Consider the following 15,086-nt stretch of genomic DNA (forward strand, 5'->3'; position numbering starts at 1 on the left):
TCACTCACCATCCTGACTTGGAAATATATCGCCGTTCCTTCACTGTCACTGAGTCAAAATCCTGGAACCCCCTTCCTAACAGCACTGTGGATGTACCTACACCACATGGACTGCAGTGGTTAAAGAAGGCAGCTCACCACCACCTTCTCAAGGGCAGCTGGGGGCAGGCAATAAATGCTGGCCCAGCAAGTGAAGCCCACATCCCATGAATGAATATTTTACAATCTGGTATAGGCACACCCACAGTGCTGTTAGGAAGTGAGTTCCAAGGAGTTCCTTGTCTATCTAGGTGATAGTGGTTGTGGGTTCGGAAGGTGCTGTCTAAGCAGCCTTGGTGAATTACTGCAGCACACCTTGTGGATGGCACACTGCTGCCACTCTGCGTCAGTGGTGGAGGGAGTGAATGTTTGTGGAAATGGTGCCAATCAAGTGCGCTGCTTTGTCCTGGATGGTGTCAAGCTTCTTGACTGTTGTTGGAATTGCACTCATCCAGGCAATTGGGAAGTATTCCATCACACTCCTGACTTGTGCCTTGTAGATGGTGGAAAGGCTTTGGGGAGACAGGAGGTGAGTTACTCATCATATGATTCCACAAGACCTGCTCTTGTATTTACAGTATTTATATGGCTAGTCCAGTTCAGTTTCTGGTCAATGGTAACCCCCAGGATTTTGATAATGGGGGTTTAAGTGTTGGTAATTCCATTGAGCATCAAGGGTCGATGGTTAGATTCTCTCTTGTTGGAGATGGTCATTGCCTGGCACTTATGGCATGAATTTTACTCACCACTTGTCAGTCCAAGCCTGGATATTGTCCAGGTCTTGCTGCATTTGGACATGGACTGCTTCAGTATCTGAGGAGTCGTGAATGATGCTGAACATTGTACAATCATCAGTGAACATCCCCACTTCTGACCTTGTCATGTGTTTGAGATGCTACGTAAAAACATGCAGGTGCAGAAAATAAGCAAACATTGGGTGAATTCTCCATGCAGCTGGCATTGGGCGTGTTTGGTGGCGTGAATGGACAATATGGTGAGAAGGCCAAAAATCGGTTTTACAATATAGTGAAACCAGTTTGCAATCATCCGCTCAGCCCGTCGACGGCAGACCACATTTCCCACCATCGGACATTGGGAACCTCATTGTAATGCATCTGCATATCATTATGAGGCTAGCCCACCGACATTATCCCTGAATTGTTCGCCAACATCAGTCTGATTGCATGCAACAAATATAAGGTGTGCACTTGGCGGACTACGCTTTGAGGGGAACTCAGAGAAGAGTGCACAGTAATGTTGTGTCGCGTTCATGATGGTTGCCTGTTGCACTTCAATGTTGAGGCGACTTGGGGGAGTAAGGGCTGCCCTACAATTGAGGGTAGTGCACAAGCACGTGCAGGCTGGAGGGGAGGGAGGCGGCCATGCATTACGGAAACCTTGCATTCCCCTGCAGCTGAGACAGTTCAGACACAGCCGCATTAACATGTTGAGTCAGGCCTCTAGCTTAGCTGCCCATTCAAGCAATGCATAGGCATTAAAGTGCCACCAAGAGCTCCAGAGCTTTTCAATCCTTGGGCACAGACTGCAAAGTAATGAGCATTTTAGTGGACTGAAGAACAGCTGGACAACTGGGCACATTGTACACTCACCTTGTGAAAGCTGGACATGGAGCAGTCATTGGTGCAGGTGCTCAAAACCCCTGGCACAGTCATCATCCCAGTTTGGACCAGTCTCCCCCATGGTTCAAGCTAACAGTGCAGCCTTGCAGTGCAGGTTAGGAGAATGCCTGAACCTGAGCTGAGAGCACAACATGCAGTCCACTGGGCAAAGCTGCCACCAATCAGGTGGAGTGGGGCAGAGGAGGGTGGGGTTTCGGGCAGCCATGCAGCGCACTAAACTCTGGCCATCCAAGTGGTGGCCAGCGCTCTCCGGGATGCAGTAAGGGGCCTTCTGACTTAACCAAGGGAGGTTCTTAGAACACCCACACTAACCCACGTGTCTCTCTCTTTCATCCTGCAGGAGGTGTACCTCAGAAGCCTGGAGCCTGCTGAACTAGCTGTATGTCTCGTGGTGTACAGAGACCAAAGACAACTGAGAAGAGAGTGAAAGAGGTGCCTCACTGTGCAGAAGGAGGAAGAGCACCCTCAGGAAGAAAGGGCAGCTGTGACTCCTGCTGGTCAGTGTCTAGATAGACCCAGGGTCTATAGATGCCGCCTTTCATTCCTGCAGATGACCGAGAACCAGTGTCGCTGAAAGCTGTGCATGTCTAGGAAACTGGTGGGTCACATCTGCCAGCTGCTGCAAGATTTGGCACCACAGGGACATGGAGGGCATCCATGCCTGTGGTCATGAAAGTGACTGCAACGCTCAATTTTTAAGCCGGTGGCTCCTTTCAGGGCTCCACAGGTGACATCTATGGGATACCACAAGCCTCTACCCACAAATGCATCCAAGAGGTCATGGATGCCATCTTTGCAAGGGCATACGACTTTGTGCATTTCACCTGGGACCAGGACAGCCAGGCTGCAAGAGTGATTGGATTTGCCCAGATCGGGTTTCCCACAGGTGCAGGTTGTGATCAACTGAAATCAGATCTCCGTCACAACAAGGAGTCAACTATGTCAACCACAAGGGGCTTCCACTTGCTGAATGTGCAGCTGGTGTGCGACCACCACTAACACATCCTGCAGGTCTGCGCATGATTTCTAGGGAGTGTCCATGACTCCTACACTCTTAGTCAGTCACACATTCCTGACATCTTCCAGGGTCCACAAAGGGTGCAAGGATGATTCGTTGGGGCAAGGACTACCCGCAGAGGACGTGGATGATGACTCCCATGCGAGGGCCTCAGACCGCAGCAGAGCGAAGGTATAACTAGGCTCATGCCGCAGCTCGCAACTTGGTGGAACCATGAAAATGAGGTTCTAGTGCCTGAATGGGTCCAGTGTAGCCCTGCAATATAGTCTACAGAGGGTGTCATGCATCGTTGTCCCCTGCTGCACTCTTTACAACCTGGTGTTGCAACAGGGAGAGTAGCTGGCTGACGGGGAGATGTAGGAACTGGAGGTCTCCTCTGAAGAGGAGGACGTTGACGCGGGATCAGGGTGAGGAGGCCCTCAAAGGCGACAATGATGGCAATTAGGCCCTCGAACTGTCCAGTTGAGGCAGACACACCCGGGAGGCCCTCATAGCTGCTAGATTTGTTGAGGATAATGACGGGATGCAGTGAGGAGACACCAGCTATCCTCATGTTGCATCTGTGAATATTTGACTCCAGTCTGGCTTATGGCATTATATATACCCTCTGTGATAATACTCCTGTCATGAAGATGCAGTGCAGGCCCTAATAGTCGCTCAATTCCTGGAGGACGTTGACAACATGCAGTGAGGACATTCCATAGATTTTCACATTGCGTCTGAGAATGTCTGACTCCTATCTGGTGTAGGGCAGCTCACTTGCGCTCTGTGATCAGGGTCAGATCATGGAGGTGCAGCCATGAAACTTTAAAAACACCTGACCATTTGTCCATCTTCAGCACCTGACCACTTCAGAAGCATAGTGTCATTGGTCACAGATGCTGACGAGATGGGGGCCAGCCCCACCTTAAAAGTACTGAGATCACACAAAGAGAATGATGGAACTCTGTGATGCCTGCCCACGACATTCTGGCAGCAATGACAAGCACCATCGAGGTGCGGCATCAGTAATGTGTCCAGTGAGTGTGAGGCCAATCCATCACTGGTCTGAAGGCTGCATAAAACACAGGGAAGCCCTGGACTGAGACACCTGCCTTTATCTTGTGCAGAAAGGTTTCACATCTGAGTGATATGAACACTGCTCATCAGAAGATGGAGTCATTGGTAGGGAGACATTCTTGGGTGTTTATTGCCAATAGTGAACATTATGGGCAAGTGATTAACACCCGTGCCCAGGCAGTGGAACTACAACCTTTTAACCTTGTTAACCTTGCCACTGTGTGTTGGTGCTCTCCAGACATCCACAGCAGAAGTGGAGGCAGCCTGCTGACTGAAACACCCAGTCTGTGATGACCTTGGTGGGCTAAGACCTGGAGAGTCCCGGCCTGCTTTTGGGGTCCTGCTGTGTGGCAGTGGTACCCTCCTTGACCTGTGGAGTTGGATTTGCGGGGTCACAGGGGGACAGGATTCTCATGGGCTGGACCCTCCTGGAGTCACCTGGGTGGATGGCCTTGGGGTATGCACCTGTTGATCCTTCCCCCTATGGATGCCCGAGAGCCTCTGGTTGACTCCTTGGGGAGAAGGGGAAGCTGGGGAGAGATCGAGCTGCCCAGCATCACTCTCACATACCCACTGTTGGAGGTCAACTATGGAGTTTAGCACGCGCAGCAGAACCAAAGTCTCCATGCCAACCGCCATCCTACATGCCGGCACTATTACCTCAGCCTGAAGTTGAATGGACTCCTCCATCATGCTTTGCAATCTGAGGAGACCATTGGACATCTCTTCCTGATGTTTTCGAACTTGCCTTTGCAGCTCCAGCAACTGAGACATGACCGCATTCAGAAGCTCATCATCTGACTCAGACTCAGCAAATATCTTGCCTCCAGCAGTCCTATGAGTGGCGGACATCTGGGAGGTTCCTGCTGCCACCTGCTGTGGATCAGACAGTGCTATGTGCTCACCAGAGTAGCCCGAGGCTACTCTAAATCTAGGTCCCACCAAGGTGTGTTTCTCTATGCTGGTGAGGGTGTGGGTGAGCACTGTGACGGGACTTCAAGCAGAGTGTCTTCAGATTCCTTTTGAGAGGTTTCTTTGGGGCTTGATTGGAGATCCTGGATCGTAGACTCCATCGGCTGTCTGGCAGATGTGCCTGCAAAAGCAAGGGGAGATAATTAGTGCATGGCAGTGGCCTGCGAAGGAGGACACATCACTCACAGCATGGTTGTCTGATGGATGCTGTACTGCTGGATTATTACTTGGTAGAGCACCGCTGACTTCACCATAAGCACAGGAACAGTCCAGGTCCTTGCCGACCAGCTGGATGGCTCTGTTTTCAATGTCCATGAGGACCTTGATTTCAGGCATTCCTCCTCCAGTCTGCGACCTCTCCCTCTTGTTGTATGCCAGCTTGTCCTACATGAATAGAGATAGAGAAAGTGTAAGCAGGATGCCTGCCAGGCCAGATGATACGTATGCCTGGCATGTGTGGGTGATGAGTGGTCCCATGGGTGGGATGATGACAATGAAAGTCTAGGTTTGAGAGTGAATGATGATGTCCCTTGAACTGGTAGTGAATGAGGGTCCTGTGGATGTGTCATGTGTTTTGTGAGTGTGTGAGTTGAGAGTGATGAGAAGAGTGACTACCCTGGTGGAACAGAGATGATAATTCATCCTCTTGAGGCACTGGGTGGCTATCCTCTTTTGCAGGGTGTTGGCGCTGACCACCGCTTCCACTGCCGCCCAAGCTGGATTGGTGATGTTGCTGCTTATCCTGCGGCCGCAGCAGGGGTAAATGACATCATGGCAGGCCTCCACTGCATCCAAAGGGCACGTGAGGGATGCATCATTAAAGCTGGGCCTGCAGTCTTTTTGCCTTTTGACGCCATGTCTTATTTGCAGCAGACGTGGGCTGGAAGCACTGAGACGTGTGTGTGAGGCTGCACCTTAAATATGGCACCCAGTCTGATGAAGTGATGAGGTGATGGCATGGCAGGCGAATGAGAGCCTGCCCGCCATTGAAATGGCATGTTTCCCAGGAATGCATAATTAATGCAGTGGGTTTGTTTGAGACGATACAGCATGAGAAGCTACCACTGCGGCCGACGGGTAAAATGTCATTTTTCCTGCCCGCTAACACACTTAGTGCAAATCTGAGATGATTCCACCCAAAACCTTGCACTTGTTTTCTTGTATTTCTGAATTGAAATGAGCATTGTAGCAATATATATCATAAACCAACATAATAATTACGCAATATGCGAGAAAAAAGAATTCTGTTGAAAATAGAACGAGAATGATAAAGTAGGTAAGCAATCAGGTCTGTTGTAATATGCTTTTAAGGGATATTAGCATGACATCACTAGATGTGTCATGTGAGCCAGTCTTAGTTTCATGTTTGCTTTGAGCAGAGCACGCACACAGCTCTGATGTCTTCAGGCATTCTACATAATCTTAATAATAAACTTACAATGTGTTTACCCAATCACTTATGAGTAGTTGGTGCCTTGTGCCTTATACAACAAATAATCTCAAGGATCTATACCATTATAAAAACATGACACGGTTAAGTAAGATACATTGCTAGAGCAGAAAGTTACTCATCTTGTCTTTAGTAACATGGATACAAACAATCTGGGGAAGCAGATAAAAAGACCTTGCTCAGGGCTGAATTTACGGCCTCTAATGGTGACATGAGTGGAGGTAGGCAGGCGTGAAAATTCACAAGCAGTGGGCAGTCAATTCATGGGAATAAGAGGCCAATTAAGGCCTATTGTTAGAGGTCAAATGGAATTTCCCGAGATGTTGAGACCAGGCTAGCTACCTAGAGGTAGCCTCTCGGCAGCAGATCAGGGAGCCAGCACTCCAGACAGGCTTTAATGGCTGCTAAGGTCATTTTTAAATTTAAAGAGTTGGCGAGAGGGCGCCTCAACATGGAGGCCTCTCTCTCGCTTACTTGAATTGCAGTCTGCTGCTTTTTCTGTGCTGGAGAGTCTCCTAATGGCCCTCCAGCTTCAAAAGCCCCCCATCCCTCCATCCTTAATTGGATGGCGAGGCTGTACTCAGGCCATTAATTGGCCTATTCAGAGAAAATCACTGCTGAGTGACTTTCCCAATTCATGGGAGGTTGTCACAGCCATTTGAACCCGGCGTTTTGATCCTGACCCAAAACACAAAATCCTGTCCTCGGTGATGCCTGATTAGAATTGTAAATGAGATGAGTTCAATCAGTCTCAGCTTAGTTCTTCCAAAAGCATTAAGTCTCATGGATCTGATACCAATATCGTCAGTCAAACCCCATGCCATTTTTCGCTAATGCTTCAACAGTTCCTTTTATTAATCATGATAGCGTTGTACCCCAAAGATTTCTCTGTGAATTGTTCTTCACAGGATTATTCTGGTAGAATTTTGTACAAAGCATTTACATAACATAACAAATGTTATTGTCGTCAACTTATACTATATTTAATCTAAGAATGTGGTTTAGCTGGTCCCTGAATAATTGTTTCATTTCCTGACACTATGCTTTCATGAGTACAAAAATATGATTAACTATAAAAGTTTTAATTACCAACAAGTATGGTCAGCTTTTCTGCTTTGATTAATATTTAGGTTACATAAGAAACATGGTCCCAGAATTAACAATCTTAAATGAAAACTAACATGTCAAGGCAGAGGACAATAACAATTAGTAAGATGGAATGTCTTTGGTGTCCCTCCTTTGATACTGGAGTCAGGAATAATAATCTATTCTGCTTGAGTAAACAAAGGGTAGATTCTTATTGAATTGTAATATTCTGTGATGAATTTTCTGCATACTAATTAATGTCAAACATTTAATGTGTTGTTTGTGTTTACCAGTATTATATTAATACCAGTAACCAAACATTTTTATTCAGTGTATTTAAATTAAATGAAATTAATTGTCTATGAATTATTAATGCAGAAATAGTTTGATAACTATATTAAACTTGTCTTAATTCTATTCATTTCATTTATGTATCAGCTGTCAATCTTCTAACTTTGGTAACATCATCTACATGCTGATGAAATCTCTTTATATTCCTGCTACAAAGTGATAAATTGAAGCTTATCTGGATATTTTAATAAAACATTAAAAACATATTTCTAATAAACATTTTCACTGCATTAATATTTTCATATTTCCACATATAACCTTAGCATTGAATTAAAATTCAGAGCAATGTATTTCCTTTTCAATCTCAATGGTAAACTTGAATAGCCTTTTTACAAAACTTGTCTTCCTTCTTTAAACATTTGAACCTTTGCATCCAAAGTTGTAAATCCTTCACTTTGTAAATTCAGAACATGTTGGAAAAATACGAGACAATGTTATGGTTCAATAGAGCACTGATTCTCAATTATTTACTTGGAAGGAATTATAATTATTCACTTCAAAAACATCATGGATTCTAATACAGTCACAAATTTCCACCAACATGTACTTTCTAAAATGTTTAAATTCTCTTGGACTCTTCCAATATCCCTGGGGCTCTCATGGGCACCCTCAGATAAAAAGGATTAGAGAAAGTCGTGTATAACCATATGATGTAACACATATTGGATAACTTATTTCTTCTTAGTTCAATGCAGCAAAAGATGTATAATACTGTAACAGTGATCATGAGATATCACATGCTTGCAGGTCCTAAGTTATCCTTGTGTTTCATCATGTGGCATGATCAAGCTCAGTGTACTTGCTAAGAGCATTACAAAACAACTAATTCCACACTAAATGATTTAACAAAATTATAAAATCAAGTCAATAAGCATGTGGCTTGGGAAAGAAATTCAACTTTGTCTTTCTGCTAATTTTCAATAATTGTGTAATGTTGCACTGTCGCCCAAAGACGCACCAGTCCCATAGCTGCTGTGGTGGCTTTTGACCAGGTCTCTGTGAGCAGATGGCCATGACAAGGGAGAGCGCTTAGCAGGCGGTGTGGAGCCACAGGCCACAAGCAGCGGGTTGAAGCAGGGGCAGAAGGAACAGGAGCCGGAGAGAGTGGCCCGAGGACTATGTCAGTGCCTGGAGAGCCAATGAGGGGAACTGGAGTGGGCATCCAGCTGCTAGGGACCAAGAAGGACAACCTGCATAGCATGGAATTCCCGCTGAATCTGAGAAGCCCTGAGATGCTGGAGATACGGCTCATGGTCTAGATTGCAAAGTTTGAGGGGAACTAGCAACAAGAGTGTCACAAGCCTGCAGGATCTAAACTTTGTTGCTTTGATGTGCTTCATGGCCAGTTTTAAGCTCAAATCCATTTTATGAAGAATGGGGATAGGAAATAAAGGAGAAAACTTCAGGATCACTACTCTTCATTCCTGTTGAACGCAAGGCATTTCTGCTCCCATTAATTAACAATAAACAAGTCTAGAACACTGCTGATTCGAGACAAGGAGAGCTCTTGATGGCTTTTGTTTCGGAGTGTCGAGCAACAATCATCCACTGTAAAGGGTTTGTTTCTTCAGGATAAGCTTTTTCATAAATGTACTTATATGTTTGGTATCAGTAGGATGACTGAGCTGGAACATTTGTACATTTTGTGTGTTTTTTCCTATGTTACAATTGCTTACTGTTCACTTTTCATTTTATAATATTTCTAAAACTCTTTCATTGACTATCTATTAGTTTCTGTATAATGTTCTTAAACTGTGATTCCAAGACAAATTATCCTAGCCCATGTAACACTATCATACAGATCTTCTGCACTATAATTACTTTGGAATGTTAGCAGGTCAGAAATGTGTCAGAAAAGGTCACACATAACAGAGAAACAAAAATAGTTTTGTTTTAATATTGTAATTATATTTTATGTATAAAAATATTCCTTTGAATACTCATGATGAGTTTATGAAATATGTTAACTCATGAAATTTTGTTGCCATCAAAGTCATGCATATTAGTTGAAGTTCACACACAAAACATTGGTTTAACTCTCTCTCAAAAGAAAGATTTAAGTGAATAAGACCCTTTGGTTCATTTCATCCTCTCCCTCCAGGACATCATCTTCCTGTACTAACTTCCCTGTTCATCTATACCAGCAAGCACAAATTTTGTTTCATCTATACCTGAAGGATAGAATCTCTGACAATCAATTGTTTTGCAAAGTCAGTCTGGATTGTGAACGTTCACAAGAGCAGAGAGAACAAACTAGGGAGCTGTAGATGCTCTGTCATTGGGCATATTCAAGACAGAGATCAACAGATTATTTTGGCCCTAAGGGAATTAAGGGATATGGGGTAGTGCGGGAAGATGGGGAGTTGAGGTAGGAGATCGGCGTGATCTTATTGATGATAGAGCCGACATGAGAGGCTAAATGGCCTTTACTGTTCCTACTTCTTATGGACATATGTTCTTATAATAATAAAGCCAATATCATGTTTTGACCAAAAACTGAGATAATAAAAACAAAACAGGAATGCAGATTTCAGCCAATATATGATTTTAATTTGCTAATATGTCAAGTTTTCATGTTGTATTGGCTTTGAATTGGTTCAGTCAATGAAGATTTGAGCATCGTGACCTTGTTATTATGTTGCCAGAAATCGCTAAAATTTTTGATCTAAAATTAAACCATTAGTAAATTCCTCCAAATCCATTCAATTTGCCAGCTACTGTAGATGGTGCAAAGGTAAAGAATACTTGTTTCATAGCAGACTCCTGGGTATCTGTTTAAGACTGTTCAACGAGGTAACATCCATGGCCTCCAGGAAAGTGCGCCGTGCACTCTAGGAGCAGAGTCAGCATTTATCTGACCTCCATTAGGCTGAACTGCTGAGTATTGTAAAGTTCTTCCCATTCTCCTCCTGACACTTAATGCCATTTGAGAGTTGTGCCACCTGGAAACCCAATATGAACTCTGAAAATACAGACAGATACCATTACCTTTGAGTGCCCTGGATTGTTTGTTTGATATTTTAATCAATGGCACAAAGCTGAATTTTAAGTGTTTACCCCAGGCTGACACAATTACATTAGCTTTTATCTTTCCATTAGTCAGAATAATTCAGAAAAAAAATTGTTCTCATTAAATTATTAATGATACTGGATTTCAGTCCAAGGAAATTTCACATCTGATGGACAACCTTGTAAAAAAATTATTTGCTTGATCGGTGGAACATTCAGCCAACAGAAAAGCACTCCAGCGCATTACCAGAAAGACTATCCTAGAGGGGCGAAGAGTTTTTCTCTGCGTTATGTTATTACGACCGGCCCCCAGATAAGCTTTCCCCAATTTGTTTGCTCCCAGATGAGGAGGGGGTCATAAATAAATTGGGGAAACCTCGCATAGAGACTGGTCGTAACAAATTGGGTACTCAGTGCCGGAATGGTTTCCACAGACGAAGCAAATGAATTATAATGGAGAAAGTAAATTATTTCTTTGAAACCAATTTTAAAAACTGCACAAAGACTGTTCTACTAAAGCGTAGAAATGTCCACATTTGATGTCAGTGCTTTTCGAGGAGAACCAGGGGAATTTACTTTTGAGGATTTAGATGTTTTGCCTCTTGAACAGTTAAAAGATTTAGTGAGGTACTTAGGATTAGAAGTTTGCCCGAAAGCCAGCAAACCTGAAATTTTAAAAGGAGTGGCCAATGCTCTTTGGTGGAAATTGAGGACGATGAAATGGATAGAGTGGCGGTATGGAGCAGCAGAAATTAGAATTTCAGGAAAGAGAAAAGGGAAGGGGAAGAGAAAGAGAGAAAAAGACAGAAAGATAAAAGACAGGAAAGGGCACGGAGAGAAGAGAGAGAATTTCAGAACAGAGAGAAGGAAAGGGAGTTTAAACTAAAACAGCTTGAGCTGAGGGTCAGGAATTCTACTGTGTCCTTTGAAGACACCACTAGCTCAGACTTAAAGGCTGAGGCAATCTGGTTTGCTCACTTAATCCCTAAATTTGATGAAGCAGAGGTGGAAGCCTTCTTTATCTCTCTTAAGCTGTTAGCACAGCTTTTAAAGTGGCCAGTTCAATATTGATTCTTATTCCTGCAGAGTAAGCTTTCAGAGAAGGCTCATGAGGTTTACTCCCTCCTGCCTGAGGAAAGTGCCACTGACTATGAGGTAGTAAAAAGGGGCTATTTTAAGTGCATACCAGTTAGTGCCGAGACGTACCGTCAGAAATTCCGTACCCTCAGGAAACAGCCTGACCAGATGTACCTGGAACTTGAAAGGCTTAAGAAACTTGTTTTTGACCAATGGGCGTGGGCACTTAAAACAGAAGCCACTTACAAAAACCTCCATGAAATTATTCTCCTTGAGGAGCTTAAAAACTCCAAACCCTTCGCAATAACAACACTCCTAGAGGAACAGAGGATAACAGGGTTCAGACAGGGAGCCACACCGGCTGATGATTATGAGCTGATCCACAAACCCTTGTACCAGAAGAGACCCTCCCTGAGTCACCCCCAACCAACTGGAAATGATGGAGATGGAGAGAGTGATAAGAAACTGAGCACCCTTGAGAGGGAACAAAATGCTGGGGGCCCTCCTCAGGACAGAAAGGGTGGTGCCAAAATAAAAAGTGGGCCCAAGAAGCCAGTGTGTTTTAACTGCCAAAAGGCAGGGCACCTCCGGGCCATTTGCTGGAGGTTACAGGAAAAACCATTGGGATTTATTGGGGTCTATAAGCCCCATGCAGAGAATAGGAGTCAGTCAGACAGCATAGCAGACCAGGCTATGTCTCTGACTGCAGCTGTGAATCCCTGCAGATGCACTCCTGAGAGTGCAGACAAATTTAAACAAATCCCTGAGAGTTACAAAAATTTTGTATCTGAAGAAAGGGTGGCCACACTGCCCCAGGGTGAGGTGAGTAAGCTTGTAGTGATGCTGAGGGATACAGGGCCCAGCCAAACTCTTCTGCTGGGAAAAGGCAAGATCTTCCCACCAGAGAGTGCAGTAGATGCTAAGGCGTAGGTAAAGGGAATTGAAGGAATACCTGCCCATGCCCTTATATTGGGTTTATTTGGAGCATGACCTTGTGTCAGGACAGTGATTGTGGTAGTCGTCCCCTCGGCAATGACCTGGTGGGATCAAAGGTAATAGCATCCCTAGTGGGCTCAGAGAAGCCCACTGAGGTCAGGGAGATAGAGCAGCTGCAGGAGAATGTTTCTGGCATTTTCCCTGACTGTGTGGTAATGCGGTCCATAGCTCGACCAGCTCCGTCAGTGGAGGCTGAGGTGGCACTGCAGACAGAAGACCCTCTGGTCTGGTTATCTGAAACCTTTTTTGAGAGTTTAGAAGACTCGAAGGAGGTAATAAATAGATTTTGCTTGGTAGCAGCCCAGCAAGCTGACACTCAGTTAAAAACATTAGCTCAGACTGCACACACTGGAGCTGAGGCAGAAGCAGTCCCTGAATGTTACTACATTAAAAATGAGGTGCTGATGAGGAAATGGAGATGCTTCACAGACCTGCAATTGAGGAATAGACAGTGATTCACCAGGTAGTTGTGCTGCCGAGGTACCGTATTATTATGGCTAGCTCAAGAAATTCCGATGGCTGGGCATGTTGGTCTACGCAAAACCCAAGTCCACATCAGCCAGCCTTTTTACTGGCCGCACTTCCACAGGGATGTAGTAAGGTTTTACAGAACCTGCCACACCTGCCAGGTTGTGGGAAAACCGCAGTCTGCAATAAAACCTGTACCTATGAGCCATATATCAGCTTTTGGGGAAGTATTCAGCAAGCCATTAGTATTCTGTGTGTGGCTGCTGTCCAACACAAAAGGGTACTATCATTCTATCCTTACCATCCTGGACGTTCCTACCTGCTTCCCAGAAGCTGTTCCCTTCAGCACCATATCTGCCAAGACAATGGTGGTGGAATTGACCCAATTCTTTACCAGGTATGGTCTGCCTACTGAGACCCAGTCAGTCAGAATTCAAATTTCATGCCCAAACTATTCCAGGAAGTCATGGGTAACCTGGGTGTGACCCAGCTGAAGTCAGAAGTTTATCATCTGCAATCACAGGGGATGCTAGAATAGTACCACCAGACCCTAAAAACAATGATCAGGACATACTGTCATGAGTACCCCCATGACTGGGATAAAAAACTAGATTTTCTTCTGTTCGTTACCAGGGGCTCACCCAATACGTCCACAGGTTTTACTCCATTTGAATTAGTTTACGGGCAGCAAGTGCGAGGGGCTCTGAATCTAATCAAGGAGAAGTTTTTAGAACAGGAGGAAGAAGTCTCCATGTTAGACTACATAACTGTGTTCCAGGAGCAACTCATGAGAGTCTGTGACGTAGCCCAAGAACACTTGAAAATCTCCCAGGCAGCTATGAAGAAACAAGCAGATATACATGGCAGGGCCCGAAAGCTTGGGCCAGGAGACTATGTGTTAGTGCTCCTACCAATACCAGGTGAACCCTTAAAAGCCCAGTTCAGTGGCCCACACGGCGTAACAAAGAAGCTCGGGAAGTGAACTATTAATTGAGAGCCAAGATCGGGGGACAAAGCAAAGGCTGTGTCATGTCAACATGATAAAGTAATATCACAGCTGAGAAGGGGACAAGCAGGTAATGGTCTGTCCCATTGCCACTGACCTAGGGGATGAGGGTTGCAGTGAGGATGAATTGGAGGGAGGTGTGGGTGAGCTCCACGTTGAACCCCCAACTACCTGGCTAACCAACGCCGAGATATTAGTGAACTTAGACTGTTTATTCACTCCGCTAAGCGCAGAACAGTGAGCAGACTTGACAAGGCTGCTCACTGCATTTAAAGGCTTATGCAGAGACAAGCCAGGCTGCACCACCCTAGCCCTACATGATGTGGATGTGGGAGAGCTCCCTCCCGTAAGGCAACATCACTACCGTGTAGGCCCAGAAAAGTTGGTCCAAGTTCGGCAGGAGATTAACTGCATGCTAATAGAGCCTAGCAACGCTAGCTGGAGCTCCCCAGTTGTACTCATGGCCAAGCGGGGCGGCTCCACAAGGTTCTGCATTGACCACCAAAAAGTTAATGCAGTGACCCGAACCAACTCCTACCCAATATCCTGGCTGGAATACTGCGTAGATAGGATAGGTAAAGCAGCCAACATTACAAAGATAGATTTACTCAAGGGAGACTGGCAGGTTCCCTTTACTGCCTGCACAAAGGAAATCCCCGCCTTTGTAACTGCAAATGGATTATGTCAGTGTTGAGTCATGCCATTTGGACTCCAAAATGCTGCAGCCACTTTTCAAAGGCTGATGAACCAGTTAGTGGCAGCATAGCCAATGGCATAGTGTACCTAGACAACATTCTAATGTATAGTGACACCTGGGAAACTCATTTAGAGCAACTAAAAGCCCTCTTCCAGAGAGTACAGTCAGCTGACTTAGTGGTCAATCTCACAAATAGTGAGTTTGCTAAGGCTCAAGTGA

The sequence above is a fragment of the Carcharodon carcharias genome, chromosome 2 (assembly GCF_017639515.1).
Source record: "Carcharodon carcharias isolate sCarCar2 chromosome 2, sCarCar2.pri, whole genome shotgun sequence".
Classification (NCBI taxonomy): domain Eukaryota; kingdom Metazoa; phylum Chordata; class Chondrichthyes; order Lamniformes; family Lamnidae; genus Carcharodon; species Carcharodon carcharias.